Source organism: Gossypium arboreum, chromosome 11, assembly GCF_025698485.1.
Source record: "Gossypium arboreum isolate Shixiya-1 chromosome 11, ASM2569848v2, whole genome shotgun sequence".
Classification (NCBI taxonomy): Eukaryota; Viridiplantae; Streptophyta; class Magnoliopsida; order Malvales; family Malvaceae; genus Gossypium; species Gossypium arboreum.
In genome coordinates, this window is record NC_069080.1 from 75,207,809 (window position 1) to 75,219,879 (window position 12,071).

Below are 12,071 nucleotides of genomic sequence, written 5' to 3' on the forward strand. Positions count from 1 at the left end.
GTGTAAGACTGTTGTTAGGGAGGTAACAGAATTTAACGTTAAAGTGATTACTTTGTAATAAAACGATAACATAAGTGACTAAAACGTAACATTTCAAATATAAGTGACTAAATTATAATTTGAGGCAAACAAAAGTGACTATTTTTGTAATTTACCTAATTCTTTAAATAATTCATAATAATAACTTAAAAAGAGAGAAAAAAAAGGACCCCACACGTGTGGTAACATATGCACACAATAATTAGAGGCCCTAGCTTGAATGGCTGAGTGGGCCCACTGTTTTAGGGGCACAGGATAAAATAAAGGAATGATTAATTATAAAGAGAAAATCTAAACTTTATTTCTTCTTCTCATTTTTATCCTTTTAAGGCTGGATATGATATGTTATTTTTCTAATGTCTTAATGATTAATTAACGGTGGAGTTAAGTTTAAATAGGGTTAAAAGAATGGACGATTTTTTTTTTAATAATGGATGCTATTGATGTTTATTTTATTATCAAAATTGAGAATCAGATGAAGTAATAAAAGATTTATTCAGATTATTAAGTTTTTCATTGCTTTTAATGATTTTTATTGTTATTTTTAAAGTGCTTTTAGATAAAATGCATTTGGAGTCATATATATGTATATATTAAACAAAGAAATTTTGAATCTAATGGCAAAATTTTTATTTTTAAAATTGACTTTGAAAAAACACTTTTGAGTAAAATGACATTTTTTAAATTTCTTTATAATTTAATGTATTTTATGTAATATTTATATTGGGTACACAATTATTTTGATATTAAAATTTATTTTAAATATATAAAATTATATATTTAAATTTGTAATAATTATATTTTAATTTACATATTCAAATTAAATTTTATAAATAATTAATATTAATTATTTAAAAATATTTAAAATTTATATTTCATATAAAATATTTAAAATGAATTACAATAAATTTTTTAATTAATAGATTTGAATATTATTCAATTGTATATTTTTAATTCATAATATCATCTTTAAAATGAAAATTTTAATTTTAAAAAGCAACTTTTGATGACAATAATTAAATTTTAAATTTTAAATTTTAAATTGAAATTTTTAAAAATATTTGTTCACCATACCTTTGATATAAAAGTAAATGGAAAACTAGCAGTTAGTTAAATCAACCTTGAAATGAATTCTGTACCTTTTAAAATAATGATTTTAGGAAAAGGGCAACGAGTGGGTCTCTCACACTCTTATTTGTCCTTTCTTGTTTAAAAAATAAATGTAAAGTACAAAAGGAAGGGGGAGATGAAAGAAAAGAAAATGGATCAATGCCACACGAGGGAACGAGAAAGAGATGACTACTGAAAGTTGAGGGTCCTACCCCTCTAATTATTTTGCTATCAACACAAAAGTAGGGGGGAAATGAATCCTTTTCTCGTTGGCTACTATTAAAATTATCAATGTAGTAAATGGCACTTGTGATTCTAAGGTGTATTTAGTTTAATCTTAATTTTCTAGTCGTAATGGGTTACGGGCGATATAGATAGAATAGAATTTTATTGAAAATTTAAATGTAAATATTTTATTTCTGTTGTTGTAATTCAAATGACTCCAATTGTAATAATTTAATCTTAGTTGAAAGTGTTATAATAAACTAATCATTCAATTAGTTTTTTTTAAATTATTTCTATTTCCCGCAAACTTCAACATCATTTTGTTAATCAAGATCCAATCCAATATATTATGTTTTTAAGTTTATGAAGAATTTAGGCGTAATTTATGTTGGGATATTTATAAGATTAAAACATGCTTTTTTAGTTTTTCATTCTTCACATATTTAAAATTTAATCACTTTATTTTAATTTTTAGAAATTTAATTTCTTCGCTTTTCCAAATTTAAAAGTTTAGTTCAAATTGTTAACATAGTAAACATTATTTTTTTAAAAAAATTATTGGCGCGATATTTTGAAATAAAAAAATTACTCATTTGGTGGTCATATGACCAATAAAATGATGTTGTAATAAACATGAATTCAATAGACGAGTTTTAATAATATTAACAATTGAACTTGCATTTTAAATCTAAAGAGTAAAGGAATAAATTCCTAAAAATAAAAGTAGAATGACTAAATTTCAAATGTATGAAAAGTATAAATACTTTGAGCATATTTCAACTTGTTTATAATGTTTCAATAGTTACAAGTGAAATGTTACAAATGATAAAAAAAATTATAACTTGAAAAGTGATCAATTATGTTCATTTGTTATTAAAAGTTGTATATTTGGTTATTAATAAAGAGTTATTTCTATTATGTATTGCGAACATAAAAAGTTCGAAGACTGCAATAGAGAAAGTGTTCGTATTCCTACTAGAGTAGGAGAGGGGTGGACGACACACCCTGGTATTCCTATTAGTGTTGCCACTCCCTTCATGTTACATGAGGGGTTTTGGGCCTCTCTCACATTAGGTCCAATTACGAGCACTTCTTGGGCCTTTTTGACCTAGTACTCTATAATATGATCCAACCTGATCCAATTTTTCTATTTCCTAAAATTAACTTTAATATTCATATATATATAAAAAATTCTCATCCTTATTTTTTCCCCGACAAAATTTTGATGATTTTACCCCTAGTAAAAATTTAACGATTTTTCCCCTGATAAAATTTTGAGAAAATATGTTCAATATTTTATATCTTAACATGTTCATTATGACCAAATGATTTATTTTCATTTTCGAGCTTCAAAACAATCCAAAAACAAACTCATTCTTCTAATCATTTTTTAAGTAATTGATATAGGATTCTAAATGAATAATTTTCATTTCCATTTTTTTGGAAACCTACATTTATTTCCAAATGATTTCATTTTTTCATTTTGGAGAATTATGTTCATTTCTATTCAAAACACGCAATTTATTTCTGGTTGCAACGAGCTAGCGGAGGGACCAATTGAACATATGTAGTTGAGGCTCAAATAATTTATAATTAAGTTCTAGATTTTTTTACCTATTAATTATAAACTCATTTAGTTATGAAGTCATTCCACTATAGTATCATGATTGAGCTCTCCCCAATGACATACCATTATGAAAGCAACTACTCAGTGCTCGTTGTTAACTCTAATTTATATAGGTTTTTTTAGTAGTTTAAACACCTTTTTACTTCAAAATAATATTAATCCTAAGTATTTGATCACTAATTGAGTGGATTTTGTTTATATTTCAATAATGGACATGATTTAAGGAAGAATGTAATTTTATGTTATTTTGTATTAAATTTATGCATAATTTAATTGTTTTTGCTACATATTAATTTGGACTTTATTTAATGTAGTTAGACTAAGGAAATTATGCATAATTTATTTATAAAATAAAGTTACATGGACATGCCCAAATTCACTCTACATGGATAACAAACATGTGCAAATGGGTCATGAAAAGGTTGCTTTTGATCCAACTAAAAATGGATCAATTGATGGACAAGTCTGTAAACAATTGGTCACCAAACCGTCCAAACAAGAGAGAAGAAGCCCAATTTCGACATGACATTGGTGAGTAGCCCAAAAATCAGTTTTGGGAGATTTACTAAAGGTATCTACAGTTGTAGATGAATAAGAAATTACCCCACAAGATTTGGCCTTGAAACCCACAAATGTGGCCAGCAAAGCAAAGGAGTAAATTGGCGGATTTTTCACACTATTTTTAGTAAACTCATCCACCAACCTTCACTATAAATATCCACCTCCATTCCCTATTTCAATTCATTCCTACATCCCTTACTCATCCCTCATTCAACAATCATCTTTTATTTCTCATTTTCTCATTTGCTCTCTTTCTTTCACGCATAGCATCCCCATTTTTCCTCTCCCTTAGCCAGCAAAATTGTAATATCCCGACTTAGGGCCTAATCGGAATAGTGGTTTTGGGACCACAAATTCGAGATAGAAATAATTATTTTATTATCATTTTAAGGTCTATGGCATGATTTCATGATTGTGTGAAATTTTTGTTTAGAAATTTAACGATAAAGGGTCCAATTTGATATTTAGGACTAAATTGAAAAAGTTGTAAAATGTGTGTTCTAGTTCAAAAAGGTACTAAGTACTTGTGAGTAATAGGTTTTTAAAGTGGAGGTCCTTGGATAGTAATTATACCATTATACTAGTTTGGACAAAAATACCTAAAGGAAGATAAAACACCATAGTTTTTAATTAAGGGCATTTTGGTCATTTAGTTATTAAAATGAATTAAAAACAAAATTAAAAGCCAATTTTTGTACATCTTCAACCCCTTGGCTGAATTTCACATGAAGAAGACATAGATAGGGTTTTTCAAACTTTCAAGCTCGATTGTAAGTCCATTTTAGCCCCGTTTTTAATGTTCTTTACGTTTTTGGAGTCCCGATAACTTGATTAAGCTTATTCTAGCAATAATTTAACCTAGGGTTTATATTTGGAAAAATACTCATAGGTGAAATGTGTTTATCTTGATGTTTTATGGTAGAATATGAAGCTTGAAATTATGTTAAACAACTTTTGCTAAGCGATTTTACGTGAAAACGAATAAACGACATAATCGGTAAAAATACCTAATGTTCATAAGTACATGTTAGAGTGATAATTGGATGTTTCCATAGAAGGGAAAATGATATGTTATAAAACATAAGAAAATAGGATGAATTTTAATTTCCGAGCCTTGGGGCAAAAGTGTAAATATGTAAAAGTTTAGGAGCAAAAATGTAATTTTTCCAAAGTTTGAGTCAAGGACTGTTTTAATAAATTTGGGTATTAAATAAGCTAAATTTTTTATTTTAGATCAAGAGAAACAAGATTCGAGTCTTGATCGAGGGAAAAATAAAGTTTACGAGGAATAGGCTCGATTTCTAACATTTTGTACCAAGGTAAGTTCATGTGTAAATGTAGTAACATAATTGTCATTTTAAGGAATTTAATGTTATTTATATGATATGATGATTATTATCATGAAATATTATGCTTTGTGGTTATTATTGAGTAATATGTAAATTATGTGAGCTACTTGATAAATATGAAATGCTACCAAGTATCGGTTCCGACATTCCGTGGAAGACGGCAAAGATGTGTGATTGAGGAAAATCCCATTTGAACCTTGGGAATAGATTAGGATACAAGTGACATGTCACTAGGATATTTGAGTTCCGAACTCGTTGAGTTGAGTCCGAGTTCGTGAGATGTAACTAGGCATCCGAGTTTGTTGAGTTGAGTCTGAGTTCACTTATGGATGCGAACGCCCGAGCTCGTTGAGTTGAGTCTGAGTTCGCTTATGGGCGGGTTACATGGTAGCTTGGCTACATAATTTTCGCAGGCTATTGAGTTTATCTAGCTGCGGGTATGGCACTTATGTGCATGCAATCCGTGTATCCAAATTATATTCCGATGTGTTCAACGGGTGAATCTTAAGTGAATAAGGAGAATACTTAAGATGAAGGTGACATGGTGAATGAGAAATTTGGACAACTATGCGCTTAAACCCTCGGGTTGAAAACTTGGTATGATGAAATCGTGGTAAGAGAGTAAATGCAAGTGTAACATGAAGGTCTTGGTGATATTTATGCAAATGATGTTTTACGTTGGATTGCATGATTATGTTACTTGCTATTTGCATGTGAGCTTACTAAGCATTTATGTTTACTCCCTCCTTTCCATTCTTTGTAGTTTTGATAAGCTAGCATGGAAATTGGGAACGGTCAGGGGCTCGCTCACACTATCCGAGGACCATTTTGGTATAGTGGCTTGTATATTTTGAGAATGGCATGTATAGCATTATAATCATTTTGTGTATATAATCTTATGATATGGCTATTGGGTGGTAAGGAAATGTTTGGTAATGATTAGCCATTGGAATGGCTAATCAAGATCATATTTGGTGTTATGTATGCTTAATGTGCTATCTAATCCATGGAAATTCATAAAATGGTGAAATTTGCTATAAAACAGTATCATACAGAAGCAATGATGTGAGTTTGAAAAATCACTAAAAATAGTAGATAAAGAATTAGATTGTGAATAAATATGAAATTGAAGCTTGTTGAGTCTATGTTCATATGGAAGAAACAAAACAGGTAAATGAGTTATATTTTATGAGAAATTTGAGTTTTGGTGGAATAGGGTCAGAACGATTTCTGAATCCCCTGTTCTGACTTTAGAAATTCACTTAAAATTGTAAAAAATTATTAGGAGTCATACTTTATATGTATAGATTCCTTATTGAGTCTAATTTTAATAGAAATAAACGGAATAGTCATCTGAATTCTTTACAGAGAGAAAAGTGATTCGTAGTGAACAGAGGTCAGAGCAGTCAAACACTGAAACAGTGGAAACTTTAACTAATAAACTGTACTAATTGGCCCAACCAAAAATTCTGGAAAAAAATTAGTAAATAGATATATGAGTCTAGTTTCAGGAAAAAAATATGGATTTTAATTTCGAGTTTTGTAACTTTAGATATGATTTTTTTAGCGACTATGATACAGATGGGCAGTTTATTACGAAAGGTGAAATAAATTGTTTGAAATTGTTTAAGTGATAATTTAAGTCTGTTAACGCCTCGTGCTCGACTCCGGAGTCGGTCTCGGGTAAGGGGGTGTTACAAAAACCCTTGAGAAGATACTCTCTTTGTTGGCCACCTTAAGGAGTTATTTGTGAAGGAGCAATACGAGGATTGGAGGAAGCCACTTCAATCGGATTTTGCAAGACTGCTGAATCGATCAGAGTTTATTCTTTCTTATCTTTGTTTACTTTGAGTTTAATCATTTTTGTAATTTTATTTATTATCTTGTCATCAACTATGATAGCTTAATTTTGTTAGCTAGAATGATTGAATCAATTCAATAAAGTTTGTTTAAATCATGTTTATATGGTGTTTGTGCCTCTATTGTTCATGTGTCTAATTAAAATCATGCATGTATTTCATTCATTAAAATATGATTGACTGCATTAAAATTAATTGCTTAATCTGACTCAGGTGCTGATTAATAGACATAATAATTGGAAGATGCATGCTTAATTTATATCCAACCTAGAATAAGTTGAAGGTTCGTAATAATATTACCTTGCATAGCTTTTAGGTTCTTGTGATTAAATTATTTCAAACCGGCCTAGTCCCTGTTACTTCACATGAATTCTAAGAAACCCTTAGTTTAATATGATCATGGTAGTATGCAAGATTTACTAAGTAAAAGATTCTGAAAAGACTTAATTTGGTTTCAAGCTCAAGAAAGATCGAGTTGCCATAGAATATTTTCCAAACACTGTTAAGCATGATAAAAATGAACTAAGTTGATGAATGTGATTATTCTAGCCTATGCATGTTATTGTTGTTGAAGTTTGTATTTTTGCTACTAAACCTATCTTATACATTTTAATTAATGATCATACTTAGGATAAATTGCATTAGGGATCATCTTGCATCTAGTTAATTATTCTTTACATTCATAACTCAAAATATTGTGTTTTTATCACCAACTTGTGAACTTTAATTTTACAATTAATTTATTAACATACACAGTTCCTGTGGAGACCATAACTCTTTTACTTATTTATTACATGAGAAAGACTGTGTACATTTTCACAAACCATGCATTACACTCGTCCTATGAACTTGTCATAAGTGTGTTACCCTCATAGGATATCCTTGATCTCTTTGGGATAATATCCGTTTTCCCAATATGGTCTTATTTTATCTCATGATAACCACTACATCTTCTTTCATGAAAAGTCAATCACTATCAAATAGTGATCAAGTCATCCATCATGAAGATAGACAACACGTGGCCACGTTTACTTTTCATCAATCATGTAGTGCCAATGAAAGGATATCGTTTACCCATGTTTTGGGCTATAAATTCTACTGTTGTGAATGATGCTACAAAGTATAGAAGTCATACACCTAATGCACCATCTTTCAGTTCCTTATCTATTTGAACTTAGACTTTTACTTATATTTAAGTGTAAAAGTCACGCATACATAGTCCATCATCCACTTAGGATTTAGGTTTACCACATTATGAATGTTACAAGTGAATAAATCCATAAAAGGATTTAAGATCTATTTTGTTTGGGTCATGTCCGAGTACTGTCAGTTCAGTCAATCACATCTATTCACCTATCTTCTGGGAGTCATTTGCTCCGATGCCTAAGACAATGCATCTCTCCAACTGGGTTGGATAGACGATATATTAGTATTCTAATTGGTTTGCTCATTTCTGATTAGACTAAGAACATGTTTAGGTTCGTATACTAATACAAGTTATGTAACACCCCAAACTCAGCCTAAACGTTATGGCTGAATCTAAAAAATTACATTAACAATGCGCAAAATTATTTTTTATTTGAAAATAGAGGTTTTGAGTTTAAAAATCTAAAAATTTCTAAGATTGACTAATTTTATCTCTTCAAAAATATTTAGTAAAATATATTTATTTTTAAAAGAAAAGTGTCATTTATTTGTAATCTTTGTTTGAAAACATTTAAATACTAGGGATTTTTATTATAATTATAGAAATTATTTTTATAAAGAAAACTTGCAACATATTTTCATAAAATGATTTAGGAAATTTAAGAAAAACATAATTAATTTAAAAAATAATTTATCAAAGATACTTAAAACTAATAATTTTGCATGCAAACTAATTAGTTATAAAGTCATAAAATATCAATTTCAACCAAAATAAAGGTAAAGTCCAAATTCCAAAAGTCCACAAAAATCCATTAAATATCCATAAATGTAAAGTTTTCTGAGAGGATCTACCAAGTGCTGATCCAAGTCCTATGTTTGGATGTTACCTGAAAGGTTGAAACACCAATGGGGTGAGCTTTTAAGCCCAATGTGAGATTAACACAATCACATGCTTTATAAACATATACGATAAATAATCATAAAATATTAAAACTCAATTTTTAAAAATATATCATGCATGATCATGTCAATGTATATTTTGTAAAAATGATTCATATTTTGGGAAAATTATCCTACCCATCTCCGCTACATGCCATAATTATTTTTTCCCAAAACTCGGTGCACACCAAATTGTGAATAGTGTCACAAACGTAGATAAACTGCCATGTAATCAAATTCATGGACAAGCCACCAGAGTTGCAAATAAACTGCCATATAGGCATAATTGTGAATAGTGTCACATTAACGCAGATAAACTGTCATATACTCCCACCTTTTACATATCCCACCTCATGCATGTGATATGGCCAAAACACTCAAAATCATATAGGCAAGTTTAACAAACAAATCACGTACATACTCAAGGTACCAAATTTTTACATTCCATTTTCATAAGAATATTACATATGCCATATAACACATAACATGAGAATGAGATGTACATATTTTTCACAATATTAGAAAACATCAATATCACACAACATGCTTTTCACAAATATACAATTTGGGACAAATACTTACTTGATAAAAATCCATAAGGATTACTTATCTCACTTTATGAATACATATATTATCCTCATCAAACAACATAATTTTAATAGCAATATTTAAATCAATTAATCATAATAGTCTTAATATATTTAATGTTAAATCCCACACCTTATTTGTAGATCCGATGTGAAACACTCCCTATGAACGCTCTTATTTAGATTTAGCCCCAAGAGGCTTATCTAATAAAATTAACAATGAATAAAGTTAGTATTTTCCACAAGCATAATACATAAAATAACTTAAGTCTCACCACTTACTTACCCCATGATCTAACACTCAATCAATGATTTCGTCTCAAACACTAGGGATTTCCTAGATTGTTGTTAGGCCCTTCAATGACATAAGAATTCAGTGTTAAAACATGAGGAGAAATAAATTTTAATGACCCCTACACCACTCATTTAAGAAGGGAAGTAAAGGGAAAAGGATGATTTCAATATTACTCTTATACTTACACTACTTGGTTAACACAATAAGGTCAATGATTTATCTTGATAGAGAATGGAGGAGCTGAGGGATCTATCAAAAGATCACCAGACTAATGAATTTAAAAGAAAAGAAACATTGAAATGAATAGTTTAAATTTGATCAATAGAGAAAGACAAATGATTAAGAAGAAAAAGGGAGAAATTTCAACCACCGACGGTGAAGCAATGACGATGGTTTGACGACAAGAAGGAAATCGATCCGATAGAGGGTGTAGGTAAAAATAGCCAAAGGGTTTAGACATTAACAAAGGGTGGAGAAAAAAAGAAAAGAAAAGAGAAAGGCTGAAGGAGAAAAGATAAACCGCGATGGCACACGGTGGTTGTCATGGTGGAGGAGGTGGCACTTAGGGCGGCATTTGGAGAGAAAAGGAGAGGAACGAGATGGCCGGTGGAGGTTCGGAGATGAGGTATTTGTGGTGCACAACTAGGGTGGAGGAAAAAGTAGAAGAAAGGGAAAAATGAGAGGTTGAAAGCTAAACAAAATAGAAGAAGAAAAGTGATGAAATGGGGAGGAGAATGGGAGGTTGGATGGCAAAAAGTGGTCAACCTAGACTAGGTTCAATGTACCTTTCACAAGGTAAAAATAAAAGAAAAGTTAAAAGAGGGAGACAAAAGAGTGAAAAGGGGATTATATTTCATCTTCAGAAGGTAATTTTGACTCATAAAGATGGAAAAAAATCTCCTATGTATGGCATGTATAGGTGGACAAAAAGGGTACTTTGGCACATGGAATTTCACCAAAAATTTAGTTAAAAAGATGCTAAAGTGGAAACTTGAACCTAAGACCTCTAGGATATTAATTAAACACTTAACCACTTGGACACTTTCTTCCTTGTTTTCAATTTAGCAACAAAATAAATAAAACCATGGGATGCGACAAGTTGTCTTTTCGTACTACGATTTGACCATGTAATACCGCTTAATATTAGTTAAATATTTAGACAACCAACAAGCAACATTTGCTTACATTTTACTTTGCATGAAAAAACCATGTGAGGAACATTATACAAAGTATATTAATATAATCAATGAATTTGTTTTATTGACCAATCTGTTAAAAAAATACAAGTCTATATTGACGAAAATACTACACTTAGGGCACTAGATTCAATAGTCTCCCACTTGGCCTAGTAAAGTAGATGAGTCATGTTTTGCATTCTTATGTCATTTCATATGTTTCTTCAAAAGCTCCTTAGCTATAAGAGTCTTGGCTAAACAAATCCCTAGGGTTTGTCCTTATATGCAATCTTTGACTACATCTACCATTTTTTCAAACACTACTATCTCCCTTATGTGTTTTTTCTGTATGTGGTTAATTCAAGTTTAGCTATACCACACTATTATAGTGTCATAGCATTTTCATACTTCATATTTGACCCTCCATAGTGAAGTTACCAGTGTAACCCTACTAGACACTTATTTACACTATGGACTTGTGGTTTAAGACAAAAAACATAATCCAATGTCAATTTCCTCGAATCCCGTTTGGAATTCAAAAATTGTATATCTTAAAAGAGTGAGATCTCCTAAAAGATACAAAAGCATATAATCCCTCGTACTCTATAAATACTTGAGTATATGCTTCACTGGTTGTAAGTGCCTTAGTCTTAGATTCGCCTGATATCGATTTGCCAACCCAACTACAAAATAGATATTTGGGCATGTGCATAGCATAGCTTACATGATACTTCCTACTGTCAAAGCATAAGCGATCTTTCTCATTTTCTCTGTAACGCCTCACAAATATCTTATATTTATTTATAGTATGTTTATGACACAAGTGTGTATCTGCTTCAGTGGTTATGTGTTCTGGGAGTGTCTGAGAAGTCCTAGGTTCAAGCCTTAGCTTGGGCAGTTTTTTTTGTTTTAATTGAACAAACCCCTATCTGTAGCCAGTAGGCTTATAAATAAATATTGGAAAAATATGACAGAATAGGCATACTAGTCTGGTGGTTAAGCAGAGTGTTAGTATGCTGAAGGTCTTGAGTTCGAGTCTTGGCGACGCAGAGGAGTGCTTTATTTTGTTGCATGTCGTTTAAGTGTTTGTGTGCCAGTAGAATTCTGATGCCAGTGGGCGGTTGGAGTGTTTGAGGAGTGTAGGGTTGTTGTGGCCGAA

General features: G+C 30.6%; 1 long non-coding RNA gene across 1 annotated transcript; it reads right to left on the reverse strand.

The window, feature by feature from the left end:
• Positions 1-8,650: 8,650 nt before the first annotated feature.
• On the reverse strand, positions 8,651-9,647 carry LOC128284054 (uncharacterized). The gene is made up of 2 exons (XR_008274358.1): positions 9,576-9,647; positions 8,651-8,803 (listed from the first exon to the last, which is right to left on the reverse strand). It is a non-coding gene; the product is annotated as an uncharacterized LOC128284054 (long non-coding RNA).
• Positions 9,648-12,071: the final 2,424 nt, after the last annotated feature.